The sequence below is a fragment of the Panthera tigris genome, chromosome A3 (assembly GCF_018350195.1).
Source record: "Panthera tigris isolate Pti1 chromosome A3, P.tigris_Pti1_mat1.1, whole genome shotgun sequence".
In the NCBI taxonomy this organism is placed as follows: Eukaryota; Metazoa; Chordata; class Mammalia; order Carnivora; family Felidae; genus Panthera; species Panthera tigris.
The window spans coordinates 77,333,693-77,351,841 of NC_056662.1; the positions used below are offsets into that span (position 1 = coordinate 77,333,693).

General features: G+C 40.8%; 2 long non-coding RNA genes across 3 annotated transcripts in view; one reads left to right on the forward strand and one right to left on the reverse strand.

Annotated features, from left to right (window-relative positions):
* The window catches only part of LOC122237329, a 58,693-nt gene extending 43,665 nt beyond the window's left edge, over positions 1-15,028 (reverse strand). The window contains exon 1 of one of the 2 annotated variants that reach the window (XR_006215742.1): positions 14,882-15,028. This is a non-coding gene — a long non-coding RNA (uncharacterized LOC122237329). Of the gene's footprint in view, positions 1-2,298; positions 2,429-14,881 lie in introns of those variants that run through there. The other variant, XR_006215741.1, reaches the window with a different exon arrangement.
* Positions 2,541-6,038, forward strand: LOC122237327. Its single transcript, XR_006215738.1, has 3 exons — positions 2,541-2,774; positions 4,588-4,800; positions 5,775-6,038. It is a non-coding gene; the product is annotated as an uncharacterized LOC122237327 (long non-coding RNA).
* Positions 15,029-18,149: the final 3,121 nt, after the last annotated feature.

Below are 18,149 nucleotides of genomic sequence, written 5' to 3' on the forward strand. Positions count from 1 at the left end.
GGAAAAAGTACTTAAAGCCTGCAACATTCATCAAGACTGAATACATAAATGCCACATTTTGAATAAGCGAAGCAAAAGACAATGACAAAGGAAAGGCGCATTGCTTCAGGAATCTCTATCATTTTCATTTGCTGCTGTCAGGAACCTGTTTTTTGCCTCTCACTCTATCAGCCATTATAGCATTAATGAAGTAACCTCACATAGTTATTGACTGGCTTGTCAGAGGCCCTGCCTGATCCCTTAATAGAAACCATTGGTCTTCAGTTAAAAATGGGGTGAGCTGGGAGGTGCTGTGGGCATGTGCTGAATTTCAAGTGCACTCCTGAGGTTATCAAAAGCCATGAAATGCAAATTATTATATTTTTTAAACACACAGATTTCATGCAACTGAGCATATAAAATTGACTAATATTGTACTTTATGCATGCCTTATAATGTTTTCAAATATGCTCTGCATATGTTCTTTTCCCAGAAAGTTGTGGGTGGTATTTGAATAAGCAGAGGTAGGCCTAGTTTTATTTTCTTCTTGAGTCCTCTCCTGCTTGCTGTAAGCTGGCACTTTTAGCTAATATAGAGCCATGTTGATGCACTGTCTACTCAAACACCACCAACAATCCTTTGTCTGAATTTCAGTCTCAGATCAAAAATCCTTTTCTTTCATGATTTTATTTCCCCGCCTAAAAGTATCCAGATCTTCAAACCAGTATATCATTTGCTAGCAACTGCAGATTGGCAAGAGGTCTAAAGAATAAATCCCTGCCCTAGAAGGCAGTAAATTGGAAAAATAATCCTAGAGGTAGAGCTTTTAATTCCAGTACCACAATACCATGGAGCAGATATGTTAAAACCTAACCACCACAAGGCAGAGAAGGGTAAAATATGAAAAGTCAAGGACAAAACGCTTGGAAAGTTGGTTATATTTCTGAGTGGGGAAGAGCAAATACAATAATTATGGGGTCAAGCTTCAGGGGTCTACAAAGAGGCACTGATAAGAATGCATACCTAGCTTTGTTTTTTGGGCACATAGCATGCTGGCTTCATATTGGTATTTAATTGGATCATTCTCCTGGTATAAAGCTCTGACCTTTTCTCAGCTTCTCTGGGGAGGGAATGTGGTGTCTATGTCTGTTGATTTGCATTATGGCTCCCCCAAACTGGCTCTCTTTGACAGTAGATTATGTGCATTTCTTACCTTTGAGGTCATCCAAAAACTAAGAACAAGAAGCTCAAAAATTTCTTCCCTGCATATTTTACACTCAAATGTCTTGTGGCTTCTCTTTGCCATCAGTACTATCTCACCTCACTTGCTTCCTCACGGGGATAATCTGTAGATTCACTGACATACACTACATTTTCTCATTTAACAATGAAATTAAAGACCTAAGACTTGGCCACCAAATAAATGTCGATGGTTTGACTTCCAAAAGTTCAACTTAGTTGAGAGACATATTGACTAGCTCCCATATTTAGTCCATAACATTCAAGTAACTATTTCGTTAGAGAAACAATGAAAGTGCATTTCCTTCTGAACCATTTTCTCTCTTTTAGATTGGACCCAAATTCTTTCAGAAAAACATTATTTCTTACAATTTCTTTCACATGTCCTGAAAGCCCCAAAAACGCCAAACTGTAAGGGTATATACACTTTTCTTGATCTCTGATATTAATTGACCAATATTGGCTGCATTAGGAAGATATTAATCACGAGGTAGACAGTACTGATCTAGTTTTACAAACTTTCTAAATGTATAAGCTCAAATCAAACATAGTTATGTATCACTGACTCATAGATACTTTGAAATTTCTAGCATATTTCTTATATGTCAATAAACATATCATTATAAATTCAAGTGGCTTTAAAACTGGAAGCTACCTTCATGCAATTTTAGTTCAATGTTCTCATGCTAGTCACAAAGAAAATAGAGTCCCAAATAAGGTAAGTGACTTGTTCAAGGTCACAAATAAGTCACTGCCATTTACGCATTCATTTATTCAACATACATTATTTGAATGCAGCCTATGTATGGGGCACTGGAGTAAAACCTAGAGATATAAAAATTATATATGCTTGGTCCCTTATCTCATGGAGTTAATGGTGGTGGGGGTGGGGGGAACCACAGGCTGTTTAATGATTTGTGATAAATGCTCTAACAGGACAGAGAAATTAGCAACCTGAGAGAGGAGCAATCAGGAGAGGCTTCCAGACAAAGGTATGTTTATGCAGAGACTTGAAAGATAAGATGGATTTAACCATATGAAAATAACAGAGCTGGAAAAGAGAGCTTTTAAAGAGCTTACGTTTAGGTATTCAGCCAAGGACATGGCATGTGAAAGCTCAGAGGTGAGAGGTAAGATGGTGCACTGAAGAAACAAAAAAAGATCCCGAAGACTGGGGTGTGGGCTGTGAAGTAAGAGGAGCCTGGTAAGATGGCAGAGGCCAGGTCACAAAAGGCTCCTGGATGGAGGTAACAACTGTGAACTTCCTCCGCAGAGCATTCTGACATCATTAAGGGTATTAAACAGGGGAGTGAGCTGACCAAATGTGGAATTTATAGCATCAATCTGGCCAGCACTTGAAGGAGAAAGCAGCAAGGCTGGAGAAAGGGAGGCCAGTTAGAATTAAAACAAGGTGAGACAAAGATGTGGACAACAGCAGCTAGGATAGTTGAAGAGATATTTAGGGGCAAATGTGACAGGTCCTGGTGACGAGGGGAGTAAGCCTCCCACACTTCTGGTTGGGGCAACTGGACACTTGGGGCCATGAACTGCAAAAGGTGAGACTCACTTTTGGATGAGAGAAAATTAGGTGTCCCACTTAGACAGCTTAAATAATTAGCAGTCATTTAGGACACCAAGTAAATAAATATGGCAAAATCTCAAGCAAGAATGGGGTCTGAGCCTGCAGATCTCCCAGTCCAGTGCTCTTTCTCTATACCTCTATGAACGATCCCTTTTCCTCTAAAGGGCTGAACGTTCAAAGCAGCTTTCCAGAAACTCAGCAGTAAAGAATTTTGAGACACAGTAGAGGGCTTCTTTGAAATATGCACTTAAAGACTTTTCAGTTTTCACCAGGTTTTATGGTTTCAAAAGTTACGTTACAACTTTCACCCAGTATATTATTAATTATGAAAGGAAAAATGAGAATCATCTTACATTTCATGTAGTTACCACGCCGTAACTCAGAAAGCACTTTCACGAATGTAAGTTTCCACATTTAATCTCCTAAAGGAAATGCTCTCTGCACCGTTTCCAGTCACTGCCATGACACAGATCACCACAACTTCTAGTGAAATGTCCACATCAACCCTATGACATTGCTTGGGTACTCAGATCCTCAGCTGGCTGCCCCCACTCCCACCCCCTGGAATCTGCTCTAAACATGCTCATCTGCAAATGAAGGAACTGAATTAGGACATCCTGGAGGCTTTAAGTTTCAGCTTTAAGTTTCTGTGATGCCAAGCCTGAGATCTGGGGTTCTGCAATGCTGAATTTCTAGTATATATTTTGTAAAGTAGAGACACACATAAGGAGGAAAAAGAAATATGGACCATGTTAGAAAGCTCCAAGAGGAAAATGGGAGCAGGAGGAAAGAGCTTCGATGCAGAATGAATCACTGGGTTGGTGAGACCTTGAAGCCGGCAGAGGAATGAGGAAGTCAGGGAAATAGGGGGAGTGGGGCACATTATTTAAACATCACGTTGACTCAGACCCACTCAACAAATGCTCTCCGTCTTTCTCCAACTTAATGTACACCTATGTTCCTAGGCCAGAGTGTGCTCTGCCTCATGATGCCCCCATCAAAACTATGAAGGGAGTAATTGTATTTTCATCCTACTGCCGCTAAGAAGCAATAGCTCTTCTTTTCCTTGTTTTTCATCATGACAGACTATAATAACTAAGAGTATAATCATGATTAAGGTGGTGATATACAATTTTTTAAATGGACACGCACACACACACACACATACACACACTACAATCTACACACCCATCATGCATACTTGCCTATACGTATGCATGCTCTCCACACAAATGCACGTGCACACACTCTCACACATGTATGCACACTCAATACCCCCACAACCATACAATTGTGCGTACAATTGTCCACACGCCCACTGGCACATTTTCTCTTTGCTTGGGCTGCACACCTGGTTCCTTCCACTGGACAGGCCACAAGAAGGGCCCTGAGGTTTGATCTGGGAAACAGAGAGTGCTTCGAGCCCTACTTCTCTTGTTTGTTTTTCTTAATGTGCTGTCAACACCATACTGCCAAGTGCTCTCTCCCTGTAATGACAATACTGCCCACAGGTCTTTTCTTCAAAGGAGCGGAGAAATCAGTGGGCCATACAGTGTTCTGCTGGAGCCCATGGTCTCTGTTTTTGAAAATGTGTTTAGTGAGAAGACTTGTCATTTGCAAAAAGGAACAAAGAAGTCAAGGGCACATTTAGATTACCCATACTAATTAGATGCTTGTTCCCACAGAAGCGTTCGGGTTTTTAATCAAATCTCCAAAGTTTGTTGGTCTCCTAGATTAAACAACTCTCCCTCTCTCTGACCTGGCCCTGCTTTTGTTTCATTATGTAGATCTGACCTTTACCTCACAAAGGTGTTGGCACTGAGAAGACACAATGCAAAGTTTCTCCGCTACCAAAGTGCTGAATTCAAGATAGCTCCCATGAAGAGACACCACTATTTCTAGTCCCAGCTCTGGGTCCCGCATGTTCTTTCCTGGCCGTCCCGGAACCGGGACGGGATTAGAGGGCCTCTCTAATCCCATGCTCATGAATGCTATCTCAGGTAAGCCTTGGAGATTTTTCTAACCAAAACTGCCCAGGCCAAACGAGAATATCTGCCAGCAAAATAGAAAAGTAAGTCAAATCCCCAATGGCATCCTGAAACCTCAGACTGTCATAATGTCTCAAGCTTCCATTTCATACAATCTTTGGCATATTTTAAGCATGCAAATGGGCCATCTTTTCTTCTCTGTCTTTCTTTTATTTTATTTTTAAGGATTCAGGAGCAGCAAAATAATTAGCATTCAAGCAGCCCAGTAGGGCATCCATTTATACTCTTACACGGGGGTCAAAGTGCATGATGCTGCCCGCCAGAGAGTTTTTTTACACAGAGGGGATACAGTCTGGAATATCCAAATGTAGCAAGACTTTGAATCCCTATGCGGGGCTATTTGAAACTCCAATAGACACACCACTATGGGGAAATTACTTAATCTGCTTCAAGATTTATCGCTATTGTGCTCTATGCACCGGGTTAAAATAGAATACCTCAGAGAGGCCTCAGAGGGTCAGGAGTCCAATTCGCACGGCAAGTATTTCACAGCGCATTACAAAGTTTCGGACAGAGCCTTTAATCCTCAAAATCATTAAATCCTACCTTTGCACTGATATGCATATAAAAACACTCTGCCAAATGAATCTGCGTTACATTGCTCTCAAAATATTGCTGCAACGGAGAATAGGGTAGGAATCTGAAACATTCTACGGCTCACAGGGGTACAGTTTATCAAAAGGTGAAAGAGAGTTTGTGTAAAGCAAAAAAAGGAACTATTGTGTTGGACTGATTTAAGACTAAATGTACGTTGTCAAAAAAAATAGATTTTTCACCTGTCAGGCAGTCATTTTTACAAATGTATGATATGGGTACTGATTAGTGAAAATGCTCTTTTCTAGATGAATTAGAATATAACCCTCTGCTTCCTTGCCGTTCATCTAAGAGTTCCCCCTTTTGTGGAACTCACTTGTATATTGTTTCAGTTTCTAGGGAAAAGGTTAAGAGATACATTCACTGCAAAGTAGAATTGATCTTTCGAAACCATCAAGTGGGCTTGCAATGAAGGAGGAAGCTGGTGCCCGGCAAAAACAAAGAAACTTCTGCTCTGTGCGCAGGTCGTCAGCATAAGGCACCGAATCCCATTTTCATAGAAGAAACACATGAGAACTGGCTCTCCTGACACCAGCGCTGACATTTCCCTGAAATTCTTATGACTTTGTCATCAACCCACATATTTTCAAAACAAATCGTCTCGTGTTTGTTTGCTTTAAAAACAAGATGCCATTGTCCTAGATGAAAATGTGACTTTATAGTAAAAATGTCAGCATGAAAACACAAGGAAGGGGGGAAAAAAGCTGAGAGGAAAATAAAAAATAGAGCTTAAGTAGCCTTTTCTAAGGGCCTGAATATATGTGATTAAAAGTGATTTCAAAAACTATGGCAAATATATTCTTATATCTCATAAGAATACTGGGTGAATAATGATAGGATGTTTAAAAGCAATTTGTTTTTATGACACTTTTTTGTGAACTTGCAGAAATTAGTGACAACAGCAACAAAATCAAGGGCTATTGACATCTCATAGCTGAAAAGCATAAGCTGGCATCATTTTGCAACCTTGTTTTCTTTGGTTACATGCAGAGTAAAAATAAAATATATCTGGCAGTTGAGAAATGGCAGGATAATCTCTGGAAATTATATTATAGATTCTTTACCAAATGAATTGTTTCTCTTTATTAAGACGTGAAAAAGTAGAGTACAGGAAAAGCGATGTAGATGTGATCAAACACCAGAAGGCAATTCCACCTTCAAAGCCACCACTTTTGCAAGTAGGCTGTGCTAGGCTGCAATTTTGGCACTATCCCTAGGTCTGTTTGGACAGAATCAATGACTCATGTCAAAAGCTGCCCTTCTACTCTTCTCAGAAAGTCAGACTTGAGAAGTGACTGAGTTAAGACCACACAATCTGTTTTATCTTTCTTAAAATATGTACACATGCAAGTTTTGAAAGTGAAAAATCAGGTCACCGCATCTCGCTCATTTACTAAATGATGAATGGTGAGTTGTCAGGGACAAGCATAAGACAACTTTTATTGGGTATTTTTCAGCCCCAAACAATGCATCCTAGAATTCAGCTCCTAAAGAGAAGCTTCCTGAAAAGAGACTCTGTGAGGGAATGGAAAGAGAGCTTATGAGAGCCAAGGGAAACAAGTGCTAGACCCAGATCTCCTTCAAGGAATTGCTGAGACTGGTTATTTCCCCCATGTTTCTTCCACCCTTTTGGAAAGTTAGGGACATCTGTGATCCCCCCCTCCAGCTGGAACAGTCTAATTTGTATAAAAAAGTCGTAACAACTGTAACAGACTTAATTAAGCTCACCTGTCAAATTTTATTTTGATTATCTTCAAAACTAATTTCTGAACAGTCAATGATCCAATTAAGTATAGTGCTGGTCAGAGATTTTCAGATGGCCAAGAACAATCAAGATCTATATGCTACTGTCCCTGCTCATTTCTATATGAGTATGGCTTCCTACTAAAACCTCCGTGTGTTCTGAGGAATGGAGATGACGTCGCCCACGCTCCATCTTTCTGCACTGTTAAACACCCTCATGCTACTTGTTTTGCAGGAAAACTTGGGAAGTTTAAAAGGTTACGAGTTAGGAAAACAGGTCACCAAAACAGGCAGTGCTAAAAAATACAATAAGACGTTTAAGGAATTAGGAAGAGAAAACAAAAGAAGATGAAAGAACTCTGAAGAATCAGGGAGTGGACTATATAGGTAAAAGGAAGGGATTTAAGACAAAAGCAGGGGTCCCTGGAGGGTTCAGTCGGTTAAGCGGCTGACTCTTGATTTTGGCTCAAGTCATGATCTCACAGGTCACAGGTTCAAGCCCCACGTTGGGCTCTGCACTGACAGCACGGAGCCTGCATGAGACTCTCTCCCCCTCTCTCTGCCCCTTCCCCACCTCTCTCTCTCTTTCTCAAAACAAATAAATAGACTTTAAAACAAAAGCAAAAAGTGTTCAGGATAAAATATGTGGGGATAACAACAGGAAGACAGTGACTTTCAAAAATAATAAGCACACTTGGCCAAGGGCAACATATCAAAAGTGATGACTGCCACATGTGAGAACATGAATTCACCTAATGTCTGTCCTCCCAGGTACCTATTTCCTACAGATGGCCCATCCATGCCGCCTGCAGGGGAAAAAAAAGGGGGGGAGGGGAAAGAGGCTCCATTTGTGTAGAGGATTATTAAACAGCCTTTGAATCCAGGGGCTGATAAAGCCTTTCTAAGTCATATTTTTCCTTTTTTTTTTTAATTAAAAAAGCTTTAACTCTCCCCTCATCACTTGTGGGCTGAATTGGTTTGATCCAGAGAGGCAGTTATACATAAGAGCAACCACTCTCTATTGAATTAGGGGATCTCTCATGCAACACATCTCACCAATTACAAGGTAGGGATGCAATTCTATGATTTATCATACATTATACTGTTAAGTAATATAACATTATAGACACAATTTGTACCTATCTCTCTGCAGATTAGAGAGGTAGCACATGAAGAGAGGATCATTAAACACAGAGCAAGGGCAAGGGCCAAGCTCTTCTCTTTAACAAGCCGCTCCAAGTACCGCCTCTCTAATCCATGGAGAGGAAACAATAAATTATTCTAGGAGCTTATTCCAAATTGTGCTCTTTAGGGTTCGGGGTTTTATTAAAACAAAGAGACGCAGGAAAACATCATTTCTATGTGTGAAAGCAACTTTGGTTGTATTGGGATGATTTCTCTCCTTCCAAAGGTGATAGAATTCCTCACCGTGCATGAATATGGATGTGTGTGTAGGTGCACATCACACTCGTGGGCGCAAACCCATATCCCATGCCGGCAGAATACACATTGACATTCCTAATTATTGGAACTTGACTCACAGATGATACCATGTAGGCATTGCATTAGATGACCGCTGTATGCTAAAAATACAGTGCAAGCCACATATGTAATTTGACATAGCAGCTACATTTTAAAGAGTATAAAGAAACAGGTGAAATTGTTTGAATGTTTTATTTAACCCTATTCATCCAAAATATTATCAGTTCAAAATGTAAACAATATGAAAACCATTAGTGAGATTTTTGATTATTTTCTTCATCCCAAGTCTGTGAAAGTCAGGGTGTATTTTATAACTAAAGCACATATTGCAAACTATGCATTGATTCAAGAGCTCTGTGGCCACGTGTGGCTGGCGGCTACTGTACCTGAGAGAACAACACTAGAACTACGTATATCTCCTGCAACTCCACACGGTCTCCATATGGCTTTGCTGCTTTGTTTGGAGAAGGCTGTATTTTTCAGCCACTTTATCCAAATAAGCAGAAGTCCTCATAAATACAAAATGGATGAAATGGCATTTCACCACATCGAGTATAACTCTTTTCAATTCCACTGAAGTCTAGGCTTCTGTTGCTGAAAAGGTGAGTTCCTTGACCTCTATCTGCTCTGTCTATACCCCCTTTGTAAGGTCAATAAATGTGGACATAAATATCAACCTTAACAGACAACCCAGACCACTCTTATTGGAATATCCTATTTATAATATTCTTTTCTCTTCTGTACTACTGCTTCCAGCTTTATTAAACTCAATTAGACTCTCTTTTGCCCTGACTACACCCCCTTTATAACAGGAAAATTGTATAATCCGCTTGAATGGCAGTACAATGAGGTAGGCAAAGATATAAGGACACCGTTAGGCTGCCTCATAAACCCTAGCTTGTCATGGGACAAGTCATTGATTTCTATTGGCAATCTCATTGTAATGTCAGACTGTAACTTGAATTCATTCTTTGCTCTTCTCTGAGGTAAACAATGAGCCAAAGAGTAGAAATGGACTAGAGTGAAAACACAGTAATTACTCTCAGAAATAATTGGGTAACCTGACTTGTCTGATATCTGAGAAAGCATAGGTTAGTTGGGCCCCCACGCAACGCCTGAACTAATCGCCTCCAAATTAGTATCTGTCTTTGGACCTCGGAAAAAGGAATTCAACTGTGACTAGCGTTAGAAAGTCAGTCAAGGTAAAGATGAAAGGCAAGTCATTTAGGGGAAGAGAAAAAAGGCAGAAGTTCGTCATTTCCATGTCGATGGAAGTTTCCTCATTCTACTCATTAAGACATACAACTCTCATACATATATGACTATAAGTTTGTTGAAAAGACCGTGAGTTGGTGAGTCATATAGATTTATTCTAAAACTTTTCACCTTGCCAGTTATTTGCCATGCATTACTAGGCAAGTTTCTTAGCTCCTGTGGATCTTAGTTTTCTCATCTGCAGTGATGGCTCAGCACAATGTTTTCCCAGCTACAATGACCTGACACGTGTGTGCTCCCGTGATCACTGCACATTCTGCTTATGTGGGCTGGAGAAAAACGTGGGTCAGTATTGGTTTTGGAATCAGGCATACAGTAACAATGGCTGAGAGACGGACTGATTTATTTTTTTATCATTCTACACAGCTTCACATTACTCAGTTTCTAGCATCACTGCCTCTACAGCAAGATCTCATCTGGGCAGCTACCCCACATACTGCAGACAATCAGTTGATCAAAAGTTCTTCGTGAGCATATACCCAGCATTAGGGATAAGGACTTGGGAGGTAGAGTCAATGCAGATGACAGGATGGTGGCAGTGTTTCTGTGAACTCTGTCAAGGTGAGAGCCATGGTAACTTTGTCCTCTGTACTCCCAAAGTTCTTTGTGCTCACTAGATTATGACAAGATGCCATGGTTCTTGTCACTCCCATTGTGTTTCCCAGTACCCTGGGATATTTCCCCAGTACCTGGGGTATGACGGTCCTATAGAGCTCCTATAGAGCTCTTGTATATCGGTACATATATAATTATATATAATTTATATTATGTATGTATATATAAATAAAATTCGGTGTTCTGTAAGTGCTTTCTGACACGATAACCATAACCCATTATATTTGCACAGGACCACAGAATGTTTAAAGCATATTTCCATGTCATTTCACTTGAACCTCATAGCCCCTCTATGAAATCATTTTAACATTGCTATCCCCATTTTAGGCTCCTGATGAGCTAATATTGTTCAATTAAATTTTTTAAAACTTTTTTTTTAATGTTTATTCACTTCTGAGAGAGAGACAGAGAGACAAAGTGTGAGCAGGGAGGGCAGAGAGAGAGGCAGACAGAATGCGAAGCAGGCTTCAGGCTCTGAGCTTGTTAGCACAGAGCCCAACACGGGGCCCAAACTCACAGACCACAAAATCATGACCTGAGCTGAAGTCAGACGCCTAACTGAGACACCCAGGCGCCCTTAAGGTTTTTCAATTTACATTGTAGTCCAACTCTTGTCCCTTAGACTATTGGCTCCCATTTACTCGTTTATGGGCCTATACTGGTCTGTGACAAAATTTTTTTCTCTTCACCACATAGACAATGCTTATGCCCTTCTGCTGATATTCTTTCTTGAAGAGAGCTCTACTATTTCATTATTTCTATTTTTTTTGGTTTTCAAGGATGTTTTTATTCATGAAGTGGTGTTAATAGATAAAATAAACTTCTTTAAAGCTCTTGGAAAACTGAAGTGTTGACAAACTTCTATCCATCCCTTATTAGAAAGAAGTAAATTTTCAAAAAAAAGTAATAAAGAAAAATTTAACTTATCAGTTAAAACAAAATTCTGGGAACCACAAAGTTAAATAAATTATGGTACATGGTGTCTTTTATTAAGTATTCTACCCTCTGTGGAAAAAAACAAGGCTGAGACAGGGCAATATGGTAATAAAGTTTTCCAACTGAAGGGAATCAGAGGGCTAGCTAATAAGGACAGTAATATCAATGAAGCAAGGGCTATGTGAGGTCCAAGGCCCATAAGAATTTATTAAAAAAAAAAAAAAAAGAGGAAAAAAAATAAAACACTTAAGAAAAACTCTTATTTAGCACTCATCTTCAACAACATGAAAAGCCTGACCTGAGAAATGCTAAGGAGGAGGAGAGTTTATGCTATGGACTGAGTATTTGTGGCCCCAAAAGTCCTCGGTTGAAGTCTCATGCCCAGTGTGATGGTATTTGAAGGTGGAGGCTCTGGAAGGTGATTAGGTCAGGGCAATGAGACTTTCATGATGGGATTGGTGCCCTGACAAGAGAGACTCCAGAGAACTCCCTGGCCCCATTTGCCACATGAGGACACAGTGAGAAACAGGCTGTTGATGAGCCAGGAAGAGGGCTTTCATCAGATACCAAATCTGCAGGCACCTTGAACTTGGACTTCCAGCTTCCAGAACTGTGAGAAAGAAATGCTCCATTCAGCCACGTAGTCTATGGTATTTTTGTTACAGCAGCCTGAGTTGACTGAGATAACCCATTATCTGGGCACCCAAAGAACATAAACCGTGGCAAGCTCTGAGGCCATTTTGCTGGTTGCTGAATAAGTTGCTGAGTTCCTCTTAAACTTAGTTTCTTTTTCTGTAAGATGGGGGAAGGTTGAACTAGTAGATCTTAAAGGCCTCATCCAGCTCTAAGACCTCTTATTGTAGTGATAATAATAACACATCTTTTATTAAGTAAATATTATGTGAGTAGTACTTTCAATCTTCAAAACAATGCTGCATGGTAGGGATTATTACTCTGTTTTATTTATGAGATACCTGTACTTGGGAGAGTCTGACCAGCCCAAGGCCTTGAAGTCAGCCAAGTGACAGACCTGGGATTTGAATGCTACTTTGTCCCTCTTTGTTCCATCACATTGTCTCTCACCAGTCTGCTATGTCCTGCAACCCTCACCCAAAACCCAACTGCATAAAGAAAGAAATGGCTTGGGGCTCGCGGGTGGCTCAGTCAGTTAAACATCCAACACTTGATTTCTCATGGTTTGTGAGTTCAAGCCCTGTGTCAGGCTCTGTGCTGACAGTGCAGTGCCTGGGATTCTCTCCGTCTCCCCCGCCCCAACTCATGTGCGCATGTGTGCGCTCGCACACACACTCTCTCTCTCTCTCTCTCAAAATAAATAAACTTAAAAAAAGGAAATGGCTAAACTTTTTAAAAAAAAATCCTATTTCTTGGACTACCATAAGAATAACAGAAATACTCAGGAACTACCAGCAAAGTCCCCTGTGACCCAGAAAACACCTCACCGCCACATGGTCAACATGCATTGAGGTCATCTTACCAATACTGCACGTGATGAGAACTATCTTTTAAGACGGATTTGCATTTAAAGCCTGGTCATCAGAATATGACAGTCAGACTCGAGTCAGACTTGAAATTCCTAAACTAAAACAATCATCGTATTTGCTATAATATGTCCATTTATAATTAAGCAAAGCAGAAATCCTGCCTAGGTCTCTCTCCTCATTGTCTTAAGAAAGAAAAGAAAATCATTATGGTTATTATTGCATTTGGTGCGGGATTTGATCATTTTCTCCCCTTTGCTTCATTATTTAATAAGCTCATCCCCATCAGCCACCACAATGGCAAGGGAACCATGGGCCATCACAAATGGTGCGACAACTGCAGGGGTAATCCTCTGCCAAGGCAGGGGTGACAGACGAATGAAGGGCATTTGAGTCCACCATGGGTCCATCTCAGCAAAGTCTTCCTAAGTAGGAAGGACAGGGTGAAGCAGCCTGGGAGGGCTTGAGAATTTTCCAAGCTTGATCCTTCACTTTCCCCCACTCCCAGCTCTAAACTGCACTTACTTGATGTCACCAATTCTGGCGCCTGTTTTCTGCCAACAGTTGACATGGCCAGCACGACTCCGCCCCTTTGCATCCCCCTCATCCTATCTCAGGTCCATTCATCAGACTACAGACTGGAGGTGGGTGGGTAGTATGGGCAGGAGCACAAAGCAGTTCCCCAGGTCTCCCTGGGACTTTCCTCGCACAAAGCCTGAGCAAAAGCAACATGGCTACTGGCAGTGCCAAGAAGCCTCAGGGAGAACAGGAAACAAAGGAGGGCAGTTTCTGAGGCCAAGAAGATTGTAATGAAAGCACTTCTCAGGTTTCTCTCAGCCTGTGGCCTGAGGTCAGCACACAGATTTCAACCTCCCAGTCCTGGCAGAAAGTAGATAGTCAGGAGGAGTTCTTGCTCTGAGAAGATCCTGAGCCATCTCCTGACTTCTGAGCAGCCCTTACAACACTCTCCCGCTCCCTTCCAATCATCAGAGATCATATTAGTGCAGTTGTGAGGGTCTGACATAAGGATGAACAGAAGGGTTGTTACTGGCTAGTGAGAGGAGAGAAGTTTCCTGTCCAAGGGAGGAAAAAAATCTTCTCCTAATGAATAATGCTGGGAGTGGGGGAGGAGAGAGATGGTCTCTTTCTCCCTCCATCCCGCTCCCTCCCTCTCTGAAGTTAAAACCAAAGAGCACAGGCAGAAGAAAACGGCAACATGTGCCATGTTGAAGTTTTCCTCGAGTGAGTCTGCAAAGGATTCATAGCTGTGTATGGGAACAGATTGTCCTTATTTCCCAAGCCAAAGACATGACCTCACAGAAAGTGAGCATTCAGACACATTTTAACATTTTGTGGCACAAAATGATTCCACGGTTAAGCCTTCTCTCAGCATCCCTCGTCCCACCCCACCTCAAGCCACCTCGAAAAGCTTGATATTGTATCACTTCCTAATGGAAGTGAGAGACCCATGGTCGATTGAGGAATGGAGTGAGGGGTAAAGCCCTGAGAGTCCAGGCTGGTGATGATCCGAAAGAGAACACTAAGGAGCTCACAGGTCCTAAGAGAGGCGGGGCCCAATTTGTGCCCTTGTAGGCAAGTCACCGAGAGGCCAGAAAAAAGGTCCTCACTTGGAAATGAAATGCCAAGCTTTCCCAGAAAATAAATTAAACAAACACCAGTGACCCCTTAGTTTGATATCATTGCATTAATAGTAATAACAATAATAAAGCTGACACAGACTCACAACCTGCAATTTGTAATATTTAGCTCCATGCTTCATATTTGTATAAAAGTTAAGGCATATTTTTCATTAATACCAATTCATATTGGGTTTCTTTTTCCACTTCTAGTTGACCCTACCATCCACTCCTGATTAACTCTTCCCCTACCTTATTTTTGCAGGTGCTTCCTTATTCAGTGTTAATCAAGTATCTTGGCTGTCCTTCCTGGAGGGCCCTTGAATCCCACTTAACCTGGCTGGTGTGATATGCTCTGCAGGAGGGCAGCAATGAAGCAGAACAGGGATGATCACAAATTGAGAACTGTTCTTCCAAATAATAGAAAGGGAGAAATTAGACAAAATGCCTTTTCCATCATCTCTCCCATCCCTGTCCAATTTTGCATAAGGATTCCCTGGGAATTGTGAAAGGTATATTCTCTCTGCATTGGCAGAATGACCTCTAAAGAGGTCATCGTCACTCGCAAGGCCTGTGTGACCCTGGCCATTCCAGACTAGCCACAGGGCAGGAGGCAGACTGTGCTGTGGAGGGTAAAGAAGGTCACTGGGTTGGCCAGGAGAGTCTCTCATCCAGTAGCTGTGTGTTTTGGAACCAACCTGGAAACATTAACACAAAGGCCTGCCAATAAACTACATGGTGTTTGCATATCTTATATACACCGAAGGGATAGACAAATGCCTGGTGGGAGAAAAAGAAAGAAAGAAAAATGAACTCAGCTATTAAGCAGCTATAAAATGTTTTGCTCTCTTCCCTATTTCAAAAGCTTCCATAGCATAAATAGTGGTCAAAAGTTCAGTGAACTGTCTTGTAGTGTGGGGCTCCATTCAAACGGGGCTATTTTCTGAGAGTCTCCTGACACCATATCTAATTTCCAAAATGAATATGCTTTAATTTTCCTTCTTCATGCATTGTGCTTTTTCCTCATTTAAAACAGCAACAGCCTCTGGCAGTAAAGGACATCACATTTCTGTGTGAGATGAAGCTTTTTTTCCCTGTATGCAGGGGAATGGCATGGGTCAGGGGAGAAAAAATATATGCAAAAAACAGCACACCCCACTGACCCCGGTATATTTTACATTACAATTTTGCCATTTCCAATATAGGTTCATTTTGCAATGGACCATATCAACCATATTTCAGGGTTTAAAAAAAGGGGGGGGGGAGTGGTAGGCGAGGCATTGTCTGCATACAGTATGTCCTAGTACAATGCACGAATTATCTGATTAGGGTGTAGTGTCACCTACAGAGAACATACACAGACACATACACAGCTCGAGCCGCTCTGTGCAGAGTACATTTGCAAAATAGATACCACGTGTGGATCCTGCCAATTAAAGGAAGCATTAGGGGACTTCTTTGTGAATGTAGCCAAGAAGAGCTAACTATTTTTAATGACATGAATGTCATATTCAACATCTCTAAACTCACTTGAAAGCACCAATGTCTCACTGCCTTATTGAGAAAAGACTACAAGTAGAAACTAAGCATCTTAGTGATCTTAATACATCTATCTACATGTATATATTACACATATCTATGTATCTCTGAAGGATCCAGAATCGGAAACTTATTTAAGTCATCTTCCTACTAACTCAGGTATCTCCTAGAACTCTGCAGTTAAAGAAGACAGGGATTTTACATGATGATGATCTTAAATTTTGACATGTGTATTAATTATTCACCACGGATAGCCGTAAAGATGGTGTATGTTCTTTTTCTTGCCGGGTCACTTCCTATCATGAATACTTATTCTTGCATTAGAAAATCTGCTATCAGCCAGGCCCTAGCCAGTCAATTAATCAGTAAGTATTTTTTGATCAAGATACATGGAGGTGGTGAAGTGGGTATGAAGCATAGCCGCTGCCTTCAAAACACTTACAGTTCAGTGCATGAAACCAAAATTGAGCTTGAAATCACTTGGCAGAGAGCACTGGAATTTGCAACACCAGATAAATATTTGTTACTTCATTTAAGCTGGCTTGTATTGGCAATAACATGTATAAAGCTGATAAATTAGTCCTCTCTGAAGTAGTCCAAGAAGGCTTAATGAAAGAGGTGACACTTCATCTGGACATTGAAGGACGGACAAGACAACGGGGGAAGGAAATAATGGGGGAAGGAGGGTAATTTGCGCAGGGAGGAGGGCAAATGCAAAGACACAGGCCAAGAGTTTATGTGTGATACTCTTCACAAGTGTCATGAGTATATCTGTATATATGCAGATACCTGAGTATCTGTTTGAGTATATCAAACAGGCACACAGTGCTCAGAATAATGGCCTTCCCTCAGGAAAAATAATCAGTGGTCAGCAATATAGATTCAATGTCCTAGAAACTTGGGCCCAGGGCACTTATAAAACAAAAGGATGTGACAGGGGACTCACCCCACTGAGTCCATAGGCCCAAGATAGCAATCATCCCATAAAGTGTGCATTACTCCCCTACAAGCTCTGAGTTGTTGTCTCATTTCACAGATGAGGAAAGTTCAACCTAGAGAGGTGGATATGCCAAGAGTCACTATCGGCTGAGCCCAGGCAATCCACCCTAAGAGTCCAAGCATGTTCACCCAAACCACACTTACCTTCTAAAAGTGGCAATTATGAAAGATAAATAAACAAAAACATGTATTCCATGAAAGGCCAGAGACTCGTTGCACAGAGATAAATAATGGTCATATTGGAAAGCAAATGATAAAATTGGTGAGCTTTGCTTTAGGAAAACCCTATTAAAATCCAAACCTATTCTTTTAAATGTTTAGTTATTTATTTGGAGAGAGAAGGGGAGAGCGTGAGCCAGGGAGGGGCAGAGAGAAAGAGGAAGGGGCAGAGAGAGAGGGAGAGTGAGAATCCCAAGCAGTCTCTGTGCTATCCAGCACAGAACCTGACACAGGGCTCGATCTCATGAACCGTGAGATCATGACTTGAGCTGAAATCAAGAGTCAGACGCTTAACTGACTGAGCCACTCAGGTGCCCCTAAAATGAAAACCTATTAAACAAATATATTAGGGAGCAATTACTCAAAATATGGCGGTTCTCACCATGGGGTTACTATAACCAGTAAGATCTCCTGGCATACTTAAAATAGGACTCCATTTACAATGCATTTCAGCCATGCTATAAAGAACAAAGTGAGTTGCCTAACATCAAAGTCTTTTAAGCCAATTCATTACAATATTACCTGACATCAATCTTGCTCAGTACTGTCCAACAGAAATATAATGTGAGCCACATATATAATTTTAAATTTTCTAGTAGCCACATTTTAAAGAAAAAGAAACATATGAAAATGAGTTTAATAATATATTTTATTGATCCAAAATATCTAAAATATTATCATTTTGATAATCAATATAAAAACTGAGATTTTTTTTTACTTTTTTGTGTTAATTTTTCAACATTTGGTATGTATTTTACATTCA